Source organism: Thunnus thynnus, chromosome 22, assembly GCF_963924715.1.
Source record: "Thunnus thynnus chromosome 22, fThuThy2.1, whole genome shotgun sequence".
In the NCBI taxonomy this organism is placed as follows: Eukaryota; Metazoa; Chordata; class Actinopteri; order Scombriformes; family Scombridae; genus Thunnus; species Thunnus thynnus.
In genome coordinates, this window is record NC_089538.1 from 23,556,538 (window position 1) to 23,569,292 (window position 12,755).

General features: G+C 35.2%; 3 protein-coding genes across 7 annotated transcripts in view; 2 read left to right on the forward strand and 1 right to left on the reverse strand.

The window, feature by feature from the left end:
* LOC137174205 (butyrophilin subfamily 1 member A1-like) overlaps positions 1 to 7,227 on the forward strand; it is a 38,105-nt gene extending 30,878 nt beyond the window's left edge. Inside the window, exon 7 of one of the 2 annotated variants that reach the window (XR_010925303.1) lies at positions 6,748 to 7,227. The gene's annotated coding sequence lies outside the window, so the exon portion shown is untranslated. Of the gene's footprint in view, positions 1 to 6,740 lie in introns of both variants that reach the window. The other variant, XR_010925304.1, reaches the window with a different exon arrangement.
* LOC137174193 (zinc finger protein 850-like) overlaps positions 1 to 12,755 on the forward strand; it is a 343,824-nt gene that overhangs the window by 183,705 nt on the left and 147,364 nt on the right. The gene's annotated exons all lie outside the window — the stretch shown is intronic.
* LOC137174196 (butyrophilin subfamily 3 member A2-like) overlaps positions 1 to 12,755 on the reverse strand; it is a 69,074-nt gene that overhangs the window by 53,736 nt on the left and 2,583 nt on the right. The gene's annotated exons all lie outside the window — the stretch shown is intronic.

Below are 12,755 nucleotides of genomic sequence, written 5' to 3' on the forward strand. Positions count from 1 at the left end.
TGAGTCTGTCAAATCAAAGAGTAAATAAGTGAAACAAGAGTTGCATCTTCCATGTTGAAAAGGTGAGAGGAATAAATGAAAATGCTGTATTGGTGCTCTTACTGAAGTAAAGCATCTGAGTACTTCTTCCACCGTTGCTTTTTTGTTTTTTCTTTAAATATGTACTCTGTGAAAACTCAGTTTCACTATTTGATGTTGTGTTGAATTACATGTTAACTCTGCTTAGCAACAAGTGAGTCATGAGGTGATAGTCCATCCCCCTGTAGTGCAGGACTTGCACATTGACAATGATTTTTAAAAATGTGCTTTTGGGGGCCTTTTGTGATGAATTATAATGAGTTTGAATAGTAACAGAATTTTATATGTTTCATATCTAAATAGCATAATAAATCTAGAGCCCAAAGGAGGCAGTGGCCACAATTGCATAATGGAAAAGTCCTCCTCTGCAGAAAGTGAAACTGTTTTTTTTCTTTTGTTTTTCTTTTGTTTTTCTTTTTTTTGCAATTGAAAGCATGCAGATGTCCTAAAACAAAAATGAAAACTGGGAAATGGGCATTATGTGGCCCCTTTAAGCATCTCACAATTAACCACAGACTAGTCAGAGGTGGAGAAGTACAGTATATCTTAATTTCTTTAACAAATTATCACCTGACAGGAAGGACAAGTTTTTCAGTGTGTGTATAAATAACAGCTACATTTCTGAACTGCGTCACAACAGTTGGAGGGTGAGTGGACTCCTTGTGTGCCTTCTAGGTAAGAATTTAACTTTTAATTTACTGTAAATCCACTAAATGTGATACTTTTAAAGGACTTTCATTTTAAGTAAAATCAAAGAAGCATTAGCAGTGACATGTAGTTTATTTAAATGTTAGTGAGTTATCATTTTAAATAATTGTTCCTTTAAGAGTGACAGTAAAGCACCATTTTAATGTTGCTGCTTAAGGTGGAGCTGAGAACTTTGGGAATTTAAAAACAAAGCAGCTTGTTGTTGTGTTTTGGGTGTATATGGTATTTTGCAAGTCAAATTTTGGGAATTTTCTTATTTTTGTGACACGACTGTGTTTGTCCGTAAAGCACACTGTGACATTTTGTCCATCAAAGGTTGTTAAATGTTGACATGGTTTGACTGTCTGAGTATAAAGTTATGAAATCGTCAAATAGAATTTAACTTCTCTTATTTTTTTAAATTTGTTCAAAGCGGCACAGTATTCAAAAAAGTACGTAGTTTTGTTTCAAGGAGTGTTTGCATCCTGTTTTTGTCACTGACAGTTCATGAAGGTTTCCTTCAACCAGATATTGCATTCAGATATACAGCACAATATCACTGAAGGGCAGATATGCTGTACCTTCCCCATTCTTTGGTAAAGAAAAAGGCATGAGCCAAACAAGAAAAAGAGAGATCGCAAATCAAGATATAACTACCTTGTAGTTACATCATAACTTTCTTTAGCTCAAGTGTTTTTATTATCTCAAGATTCCTTTACTTTTAAGTGATGACACACTGTATATTTGATTTGTGAAAATATCATAAATACAATTTGAATAAGCATTATCTTCCATTTTACAACTTTTTTGTCCAGCTTTCAGAAATCCATGATGCAGCATCCAATACAGCCCAGTGATAGATTGACCTTCAGTGACTTCACAGTTTTGGTTTTACATCACATGATTGTCTTTCTTGTCCTACAGTCATGTGCAGGTAATTTCAAAGCAAACTACTTAAATAGCACTATGTGTGCTGGATTCAATGAACACAAACTTCATTAACTTTAAAAAATGATTCCAAATTATTACCCCAAAAATGTGCAAACTGATTGATAGCCACCAGATTTGGAGTACTAGCAGCTTTTTTAATTTTTAGGTTGTTGTGTCTGTACTGTACTGCAATTTTATGGAGACTGATGTACTGTACTTTACTAGTTATTGATACGAAAGTAGATCATGACCTACAAACTGATATACAAAGAGCCTTGTTGTGTGAAATGGCAGTTGAGACAGCAAGAATTAAAAAACAGATCTGTTTCTTATTCAGGTCAAACTCAGGTGATTGGTCCATCTCAGCCAATAGTGGCGACAGTTGGTGACGACATCATTTTGCCGTGTCACCTGGAACCTGCGATCAATGCTTTTGACTTGAGGCTGGAGTGGGTGAGACCTGACCTGAGCCCTGGGTTTGTCCATGTGAGGGCGAACAGTCAAGAATCTGTGGTTAATAAACAGCCGTCCTACAGTGGAAGAACATCACTGCTAACTGACAAATTGAAGGACGGAGACATTTCACTGAGACTCTCTGAGGTGAAACTTTCTGATGAGGGAACATACAGATGTCTTGCTCCCACACTGGGTCGGGCTGCTTTCATCAAACTTATCATTGGTAAGACGATATATATTCATGTATAGGTTTGTTTTTACATGACATTTGAAAATGTGCTTTGGGTCTTAAAAGTCTTAAAAAAACAGTTTTACTCTTAAATGTGTAACATGTGATGGCAACCCATTCCATATTTTATTCTTTTGTACATAACAGTATGTTGCCTTGCATTATTTTGTGAGGCAGGAAGTGAAAAACAACCTCTTGCTACATGCCAAGAGTATTATCGTTATGGTCATTACTGTTATATGAAAAGCAGGACATTTGTGATTTTAGACAATTAAATATTTATAATAAAACAAAGCAGGGAAATAACCATCCTGTCCTTCATCAATGACCAACCCAAGGTTATGTGCCTTCTGATGATGTTTTTCTGATTGTAGTTTTTCCAAGTCTTTATTTGACACACTTGACCACAGTACTGGACAGTAATTCCATCTGTTCCCCTTTCATTAAAGAGATAGACACATTTTATCTTTACAGATTTTTAGTATATTTACACTTATTAGTTATATCTGTACATGGTTAATATCTGTTTTAATTTGGCCCATTATTATGTGTTTGTATGTATCCTAATGAATCCGTTTGACACAGTTTGCACACATATAACTCAAGTTCCACTTACTCACTGTCATTCAAACTTTCCATGATTCTGAGCACCTCTAGGACTTGAAAAAGACATGAAAAAGCAACCTAACCTTGAGCAAATAAGTTTTTTAGTTCCCCAAACTTAAGCAGATCCAAACCATGGAGGTGGTGGATCATTGTCTGACTCGAACACAGCTTTGTATGTCAATAACTTTAGTGCCACCTGCAAGCAAAGACTCTGATTGGCTTGGTTGTTCTGTCCAACCTGACAAACAAAATACACACGACACAAATTTAAGATGTGGGTGAGAATTCAGAGGAGACACACTGTTATAATGATTAACTTGTATCAGCTGCAGGAAAATTATATCTCCACTCTCTCATTTTAGGTGCTGTCTCTTCACCTTTCATAAAGGTGATAAACAGAAACGGCACAAATGTGGTGTTACAGTGTGAGTCTAAAGGCTGGTATCCAGAGCCTGAGGTGTCTTGGTTGGACGGTGAGGGAAACCTCCTCTCTGCTGAACCTACAAAGACAGTCAGAGGTCCTGATGACCTCTATACTGTCAGCAGCAGAGTGACTGTAGAGAAGAGGCACGACAACAACGTCACCTGTAGAGTCCAACAGAAGAACATCAACCAGACCAGAGAGACACACATTATTGTTTCAGGTAGAAATGATTAATAAATGTATCATATGATTAACATAAATACCATGTTGTTCTGTGGTTTATCATTTCAATTGATATCTTCACAGCCCTGCCTTGGCATATGAAATGTATCTTGGCTTTGAGCTTAGGTGGTGTCTTCATAGTCATCCTGTCGGTTGTGGGGATCGAGATTAAGGTATTGTTTTACTTGTCTTTTTTAAATTTCAGGATACTACACCCATCCACACACCCTCTGTCTCACTTAGTTATCTTTGGGCTACACTTTGATTATGTTTTTTTTTTTTAGCTGATATTTGTTTACCTCTTTTTCTTCTTTATTTGCTTCTAACATCCATGAACAATCACACACCTTACTACTATAGCAATATCCACCTGACTTGCACTAATGTACTGTGTATTATACTATAGCATATTAACATCATTGTACAGTGTATCTCTCCAGTGTATCTCTAGCCTCTGTTCTATTTTTAGTTATTCTTACTTATTTATTTTTTATATTTGAGTTTGTCTATTAGTTATTTTATGTAATTTGGCCTTAATGCCTCACTATTTTAGTATAATGGATACATACTTCACCCTGTACCCTTTAGGTCCTAGTTTGACCTTAAGATCTGACTGAATGTCAAGCAAGTCAGCAAGTTGCAATGGACCAAAGCTGTTGTGTGATTTAAAAACATTCAAATGCTCTTCTAATCTAATTCTGTAGCTAACTGGAAGCTAGATTTAAAAAATAGAGTAATTTAGAGTAAGCATCAGTCAAAGCAAAGCAGGCAAGATCAGGGTTTGCATCCTGTCTTTTGTCCTTTAACTGTGAAGATGAACGTAATCAAATGTTTTAGTTGCCTAAACTCAACCAGAACATAATATGACAGATATGTGTAATTTTGGAAAGACATAACAAATGACTTAATATTTTATAGTTTACTAGGTATGAGTTCAATCAAGATTTAAATGAGGTAACGACACAGAAGACAGACGTGTTACTGGAGCAAGAAACAGCTGCTACAGAAAAACGCCCAGCAGAGGATAAACTTCCTGCATCAGCTCAGGAAGTTTAACCTGCAAGTCTGTTCTCTGCACATCCATCACTGTCTTGTTTGGATCAACCACCAAACCAGACAAGAACAGACTGCAACTGACAGTCAGGACTGGAGAAAAGATCCACGTTACCCTTCCTCCAGAACATGTACACCTCCAGAGTCACTGCAGACCTTGGACATAACTACACAACACTACAAGCCAAAACCACCAGACACAAGAACAGCTTCTTCCCTCAAATTACACTTCTCAACACTTAAAGCAGCCACAGAAGGTTTGATAACAATTAGTCTGAAAAAGCTACAATTCTATTTCACCTTTATATACATACATATAATCTAATGTAATTGAAAACTTGTGCAATAACCTCACTACCTCTAACTGTATTAACAATCCTGAATGTATAAATGTAGTTTGTTGTGCAATTCTTGCCAGTATACAATAGCTATATATGTTGTATTAAGCTATAAGTTTGCTCATAATTGTTAGCTGTATGTGTGTTACTGTATCATCCTGTCAATGTGTCCTCTACACCAGTGGTTCCCAATATTAGTATAGATGGCTATATAATTGTCCACAACTGCTCACAAAATGTGATATCTTAACACTTAACACACACTTCTTTTTTACTAGAAAAATATCTGTACAGAAATCATTTCTGTTTTGAAAATGGACCTCAAAATTAACCATGAGTTCATTTTGTTAGGAAAAATGCCAAAGGGGATAGTCAGAACTGAAGATGAGTATCTTTTTAGAATGTAAGGATAACTGCTCTTAAACTTATAACAAAAAACTGACTTCAGAAACTAAGCCCTAGTGTAGAGAAACTGAAGGATTTAATAGAGCAAGTAAAAGAAATGGAGCAGTTAACATATGGGAAAAATGTTACAGCAGAAGATATGAAGATATTACACCTCAGCTTAACAAAAAGTAGTCTACAATAATTTCATTAGACATTCAGACAGCTAATAGATTGTTATTAGATAAAATAGATATTGGGAGGAGTCAACAGGGGAAGCACACCCTTTTATCTTTTTCATCCTTTTTTAATTATTATTTTTATTAACAGCATTATTACTATTTATGTATTTAATTATTTGTTTCTCTCTTTCCAGTTGTATCATGTTTATGAAATAAATATTGATTGGTTATTTAACTTGTACCCTTCTTTTTATTCATTAGCATTCACCTTACCCTGATGGTATATGTAATTCAACTTGTATCATTGAGTGACCTGTTTTCGGTGGTGGGGTGGATGAGGGGGTCAGTGATAGAATAGGCGAGAGAAAGACCTGTGAATAATATGAATTTGAATGTATACATGGATGGATTATTGTATGGATTAGGGGGTGAGTGGGGAAGGGGTTTGGAGGGTATATATATGAGTGTTTTGTACTTTATGTTATCTTTCATTAGTTTTGATATTATTATTTTTGCTTTTTTTGCGTTTTTGTGTTTGTTGTTGTTATTGTTTGTCCTTTTACCATTTTTTTCTTTCTTTGTTATTTACCTTGGTTATATGTCACTATGGTGCCTCACATTTTGAAAAATTAGGTTATAAAAAAAGAATTAAGCAACCAGGAAACATCTGCTTTCAGTTTATTTTGATGGCCTGTGTAGTATAAATATTAGTGTGTATATACCTCATTTGTGTTATACTTTTGTACTTCATTTTTGATCAGAGAGTCACTGTATTCAGAATGACATCTCGTTATTTGTAGAATGTTATTGTGTTTTGCCCCTCAAGGCCACCGTATATCATCCATTATAAATAATTCTAATGGTAAACTTAAAATACAACTTTTCATTTTGATGGGATACATTCTATAAATGAATCGATTCAAATTGTATAAACTGTGCTGAAAGAAACTCTACACATTTTGCTTTGAGACCATCCATGTGGATATTTTTGTTGTCCTTTTGTGATACGACCACCAGGAGTCACCACAACCAAAAGACCCAAGACCAGTAATGCAACAAGAGAATTGTTCTAATCTTAAATGTGACCCTCTGTTATAATTACTGCTTGATTTTCATTGTTAAATCAAGCTTCAGATACATCTTTGGAGCAGTCCAAAGGTGTTGGATTTGGAGCAGTTATTTAGTAAGAATTGTCAGTAATGCAAATTTGCATTGTTGACGTCTCTGAGTCTGTAGGTTAACCCAGGATGAGACTGTGGTTACGTTGCATGTACGATAAAACTTTATAAGGTCTAAATATATTGTAAATATATACAGTCCTCAGAAAAACCATACCACAGTTAAGAGACAGTTTGCCTTAAAATGACTAAAAATGATTTTCATTTACTTCTGATAATCTGTATTTCATAATTACACACTACATGACATCTGACTTGTGAAATGAGGAAGTCTACTTTCTATTTGTGACCCTTTCACATTTGCTCTCAGAAAAGAGAACTAGCGTTCTTCATACTGTAGATAAGACCAAGTAAAATGTATTACTTATTATGTATGTTAAATGTTGGATATGTCATCATTTCTTAATGTTAAAAAAATTAAAGCTTTGACTGGTAAAACAATGTGCAGACTATGTACTTTGCATTCAAAAACAAATTTTTTACGTTTTTTCATAAGGCATTACATCATCATAGTCTATTTAAATTGGCCTTAGAAATGCTGAATTTTTCATACATTTAAAAGTTTGACTGTATTTTTATACAATTACAAACTTTTATACAAACCTTTTATAGTGAATGATGAACTCCTTTGAGTATAAAAGTCAAAACTACATTCCTTCTAAAGTGAAACTTCAAGATAAAGGCAGGAAATACTTATTGAATATAATTTCATACTTTAACAGTGGTGGAAGAAGTACTGTTTTACTTGCCGACAGTATGTAAATGAAACAATAAGACGTGCCTTAATTCACTATTTTACTACATTTATTGATAATATACTTTAAACCATGTAGAAAGGACTGTTAAAGTTAATCTAAATGTCAAAAGTTCTTCTTTTAAATAATAGTTGCATGAAATTAATGATGTGCGAACATGTAATCAGTGTTTAAAGGTTGTAGCTGCTCAAAGTGGAGATTAGACCTTCAGTGTAACGGACTTTACAGCAATGACTCTTATTGTTGCTGTTGGGTGAAAATCTCAGGAGATTACCCTTATTTTTTCCATTGTCACGTCACACTTGAGGGCAACTCAAAAAAGTGTAGTTAAAATGGTGCAATTTCATCACATCAAACAGTTGGTGTGAAAGTAATTCTTAATAGAAAACTCAAAGCCCATATGTACACAGAAATAGTTAATGGTCTCTGTAATTGTTCCTGCTGTTCATACTTACCATGAAGTACTGCCTGACTGTAATGTAAGAGATGGGATTCAAATAGCTCAGAAAATGGATACAACATAAATTTCCCTTCCCTTATATTTCAGAGATCGACTTTCAAAACTGTAATTCATTTTCTGGTTTTTGGAGAGAAGCTGTGGTGCCTCATTCTGAAAACTGAATACATGTCAGTGTGTGCATCTTAAAATCCTGCATGCATGTATTGTCATGTAATCACCACTAATCTCTTCTCAGATTATTTCCCCTGTGGTTTATTGGTAATGGTTTATGGGAAATCACACTCAACAACACTGTGGGAGCCAAGTTATGTTTATGTGTGTTTAATTCGGTAGTGCAGTCTGTATTTTGTTAAATAGTTTATGTAAATTGAGATAAATAAGTGATTGTGATGTATAAGTCATTGAATAAGTTAATTAATAGTAATTTGTTAAAGTTCAGATAATAATCATTAGATATAATATATGTTAATGTGACCATTATATTTTGTAAAAGGCAACATTATTTAACCTTCCTGTTGTCTTCTCGTCGACCATGCAACTTTTGTCCTCCCGGGTCAAAATTGATCCAGTCCGGTTTGACTGTTTATCAAGCATAAAGTACACATTATCACCTAATTATGTGTTACATATTTTTAGCCAACTTCATTCCAACTCAATACAAGTTTTACACTTATTTATGGAATTTATGGCCAATAGACCTCATTTACTTGAAATTTTACTTCATTTTTGAGTAAAAAAAGAGCAGAAATTATGAATAATTTTAATTATATTTAAGATCAAAGGAAAATATGTTGATTGATTGTCAAAGACTGGTATATGTCAAAGTTTAGTCAGTATACTGTTTGAAACTATTTCAATTTTTTAATGGCAGCACATAATGACATCTGTTGTCCTCCTCGGTCAAAATTAACCCGGTATCATTTGACTGTTAATGAAGCATGAAGTGAAATGGAAATTTCTCCTGTCAACATTAGGAGCTGTCTCAACACCAATCATAAATGTTACCTCAAAGAACAGCAGCATAGTGGTGTTACGGTGTGAGTCTAAAGGCTGGTATCCAGAGCCTGAGGTGTTTTGGTTGGACGGTGAGGGAACCCTCCTCTCTGCTGGACCTACAGAGACAGTAAGAGGTCCTGATGACCTCTATACTGTCAGCAGCAGAGTGACTGTAGAGAAGAGACACAACAACAACTTCACCTGTAGAGTCCAACAGAACAACATCAACCAGACCAGAGAGACACACGATATTGTTCCAGGCGCTATATGACTAAAATTGACTTGACTTTAATGTATGCAAAATGTTGAGCAATGTACTTGAATGTGTTTGTCTGAGTTCTGTTGTTTGCCAAATCACAACAGAAGTTATCTCAGGGCACTTTTCATAGAGAACTGGTCTATATAGTTTGTCCAAGTGGTGTTGCCGTACCTAGCTGCCCAAGATGGTGGACCTGCTAAACTAATTATATTTAGGGATACAGTGGTGATTGTATCCCAGCTAAACCAGGTTATTACAACGTTAGGTGATGTACACTGGCCCAGACTTTTTCTCTATTGACTTACATTGTGAATGAGATGTCTGTAAATTAGCAGATAAAATTTTTTAAGCATCACAACCCCCGAAAAATGACTCAGAATTCGATCAATTTGGTCGGATCACATTTGGAAAGTCTAGAGGAGCTGCAAAATTGAATCGTTTTATCCCCATTTAAGTTAGCTGGAGGGCTAAACCAGAAGTTAGCTGTGTAAGCTGTCTCTAGTGAGCATGCTCTCTGGGCGTATGCGACCCATAGAGCATGCAAAGTATGTAATCATCCATAATTTCTTTACAGCAGATTTGCCTTTTTTGGCTTCATGCACCACTGAGCAACTTTCATAGGAATAAATGGATCCCTGCCTCTGATGCTGTATCCAGTTCCCTTCATACATCAATGGGTCTGCCCACTTACTGCCAAAAAGAAAAAACACTTGTGAGCGAGCAGGAGAGCAATGACCTCCTTCGTATTGTATGCGCATTCAAAGCATGGTTTCTCCTTGCAGGCTACAATATTGCTTATGCAAGCAAAAATATTCTGTGCATGTGTGCTGTGAAACCACTCGCAAAAATAATGTGCGTGTGTGGCTGTTTGAGTTGTGTAAGATCTCCTTTGTGCTTGCAGATTTTGGCTGAGATACGCCATCATACGAGTGTTTGAGTTTCCCCATTGACTGTTGCACTTTCAGAATGATTCAGTGTAAACAGTTCTGTAACACGTCATCAAGGGGTGTTTACAACGCTTCCACAGTCATGTCTGCAGGCTCTCAGGGGGACTGAGAGCAGCTCTGAGTGCAAGTCACTCTCTGCGAGACTGACAGTGAGAGGATCTGTATGCCATCTTAAAGACAATGCAAACTTTACACACATGAAACACACTGTATCGGGGACTGTTTTGCTGTCACCCAATATCAAGGGCAGAAGATGGTATTTGGCCACTAGAAACCTATGAAGGGATGTTGGAATAAAACAGGTTGGCAGACCGGAATATGTGCACAAAAAGTGATATTTATTAAAAATAAAATATCAATGAAACAGAAGCAAAAATGAACCATGGGAAATTCAACAAAAATAACTTCAGTTATAGTCACAAACAAATAAAATCTGCAGCAAGCTGCAAACTACTCTCTTCCCTATTGACCACTGAATGGCTTTTTACCATCTCCTTCTCACCTAACTGGAACATACCACCTGCTCAGGTAAGTATGGGGGTGGGCTTGTTATAAACACTGGATTTTTCTGTTACTGCTGAAAGTCACAGTCTACTATAAGCACACTAATTATTCATAAGTGCCCAAAGTTCAACGAAAATGTAAATTACTACAGAACAGTTTTACCTATCTGTCCACATCTTAGCAATGCCCAGTTCCTCACTGCTAAGAGAACCTGATGATTTCACATATAGATCATAAACCTGTAAACCAGAACAAACTACACATCACAACCGATGTATTCAATTATTTAAAAAAACCTAACAAATCAATGGAAACATTTGAATGAAAATAATGATGATATAACACACAAAACAATGATTATGGTCATTTATGCTTAGCATTAATGATCAACTTGATAGTTACAGCATTAAAACTATTTTTCAGGTTGTGGGTCAGTGAAATAATATATAAAACACATAAAAATAGCCTAAATCTTAACTCAACCGTTCTCCACATAGTCTACACCCAGATGTTGTTTTATCGCTTTTTATATAATACGAACATTGTTTTCATCATAAAAAAAGATGATCTGCAGCAGTTTATATAAACCAGTAGCACTTCCCACAGGCAATCAGACAAGTTTTAACCCAATTTATATCCTATATTTATATTTTTAAACAGTATATTTATCTATATTCCCTGTTACATTATTCTGTTATGCTGCTATAAACATAGGACTTTTAACACAGCAAGTTTTGCACTCTTCACTCTTTATTGAACAAACTGTATTAACCTGTACAATCAGTATACACCTTTATTATTATATATTTGTTTTATTTTGTATTTAATTGCTTTTAAACTTCTTAACCTGTGCCATTCCAGATAGTTATTTTATTTCTCCTTTTTAATATAAACGGTAATGTAAACAGACTATGAAGTAAGAATTTCATTGTAATGTGTAACCTGCTGCTCTGTGTGTTTGACAATAAAGTCTTTGAATCTTGTATATTTAACACCTTAATTTATGCCCAGCTTTGTCTTACCTTGTAAGTTTCTCTAAATTATGCAGCTTCATCTTAGAAGCTCAAATTATCACCTGAATCTGCAGCATCTAAAACAAAACACAGATAAAGATATAAGTCACGCCTTTTCAAAATAGTTCACATGTCTGCCTACTACCTCTGTGGTTTTCAACCTTTTATTTTAACCTCTTCAGCCAATGTACAAATATACATGCATATGAAGCAAGTCTAACAGCTTATGTAGCTAATTTGCTTGATGAAAGCCGCCACAGTGTTTCGTACGTGCTCATAAAACTTACTGGTACACAATTAGGCAATCCTACCAACCAATAAACATATAAGAACTATACACATGAGAAATAAAATGAAAAAATAAACAAAACACCATCATAGTGTATTTAAAGTGTGATGGTTCACCAGGAACAGAAGAGACAATGCATGCTTACTGCCCTCATGTTAACTCTGCTGAAGGGACGTCAAACCCAAATCGCTTAATCATGTTTCCTAATTCATTAACATTGTGACCAAACTATCTTACAAGATAAAAATCATTCCAGCATCATCCTTACTTTGGCAGCTACCTTTACATGTGAGCAGGTATCTGTTATTTTAATGTAACTTTGAGTTTCCCACAGTGAAGTAGTCCCACCAGCAGCAACAGCAGAGCCACCATCAAAATGGTGAACACAGTCCTTAAGACGAGGTAAATATGATAGGACTGATCTGAGGTGTCGTCTGAGGAAGAGCACTGAGTATCTTTGTGATGTGCTGCAAAGACTGTAAGAAAAAAAACAAAACGTTATTGATCCCTGGAGGGGAAAGTCACGTCACATCATGTGACACATTAAACATTTATTTAAACAATTAAACGTATTTACAGATATAAACAATCTGGAAATACAGTGCTGCTTAAAAGTTTGTGAACCCTTTAGAATTTTCTGTATTTCTGCATAAATATGACCTAAACCATGATCAGATATTTACCTAAAACTAGGTAAAGTGAAGCCAATTAAACAAATGAGACAAACAAAATTAATTTTTTTCATCTTTTTCATGTATTTATTGA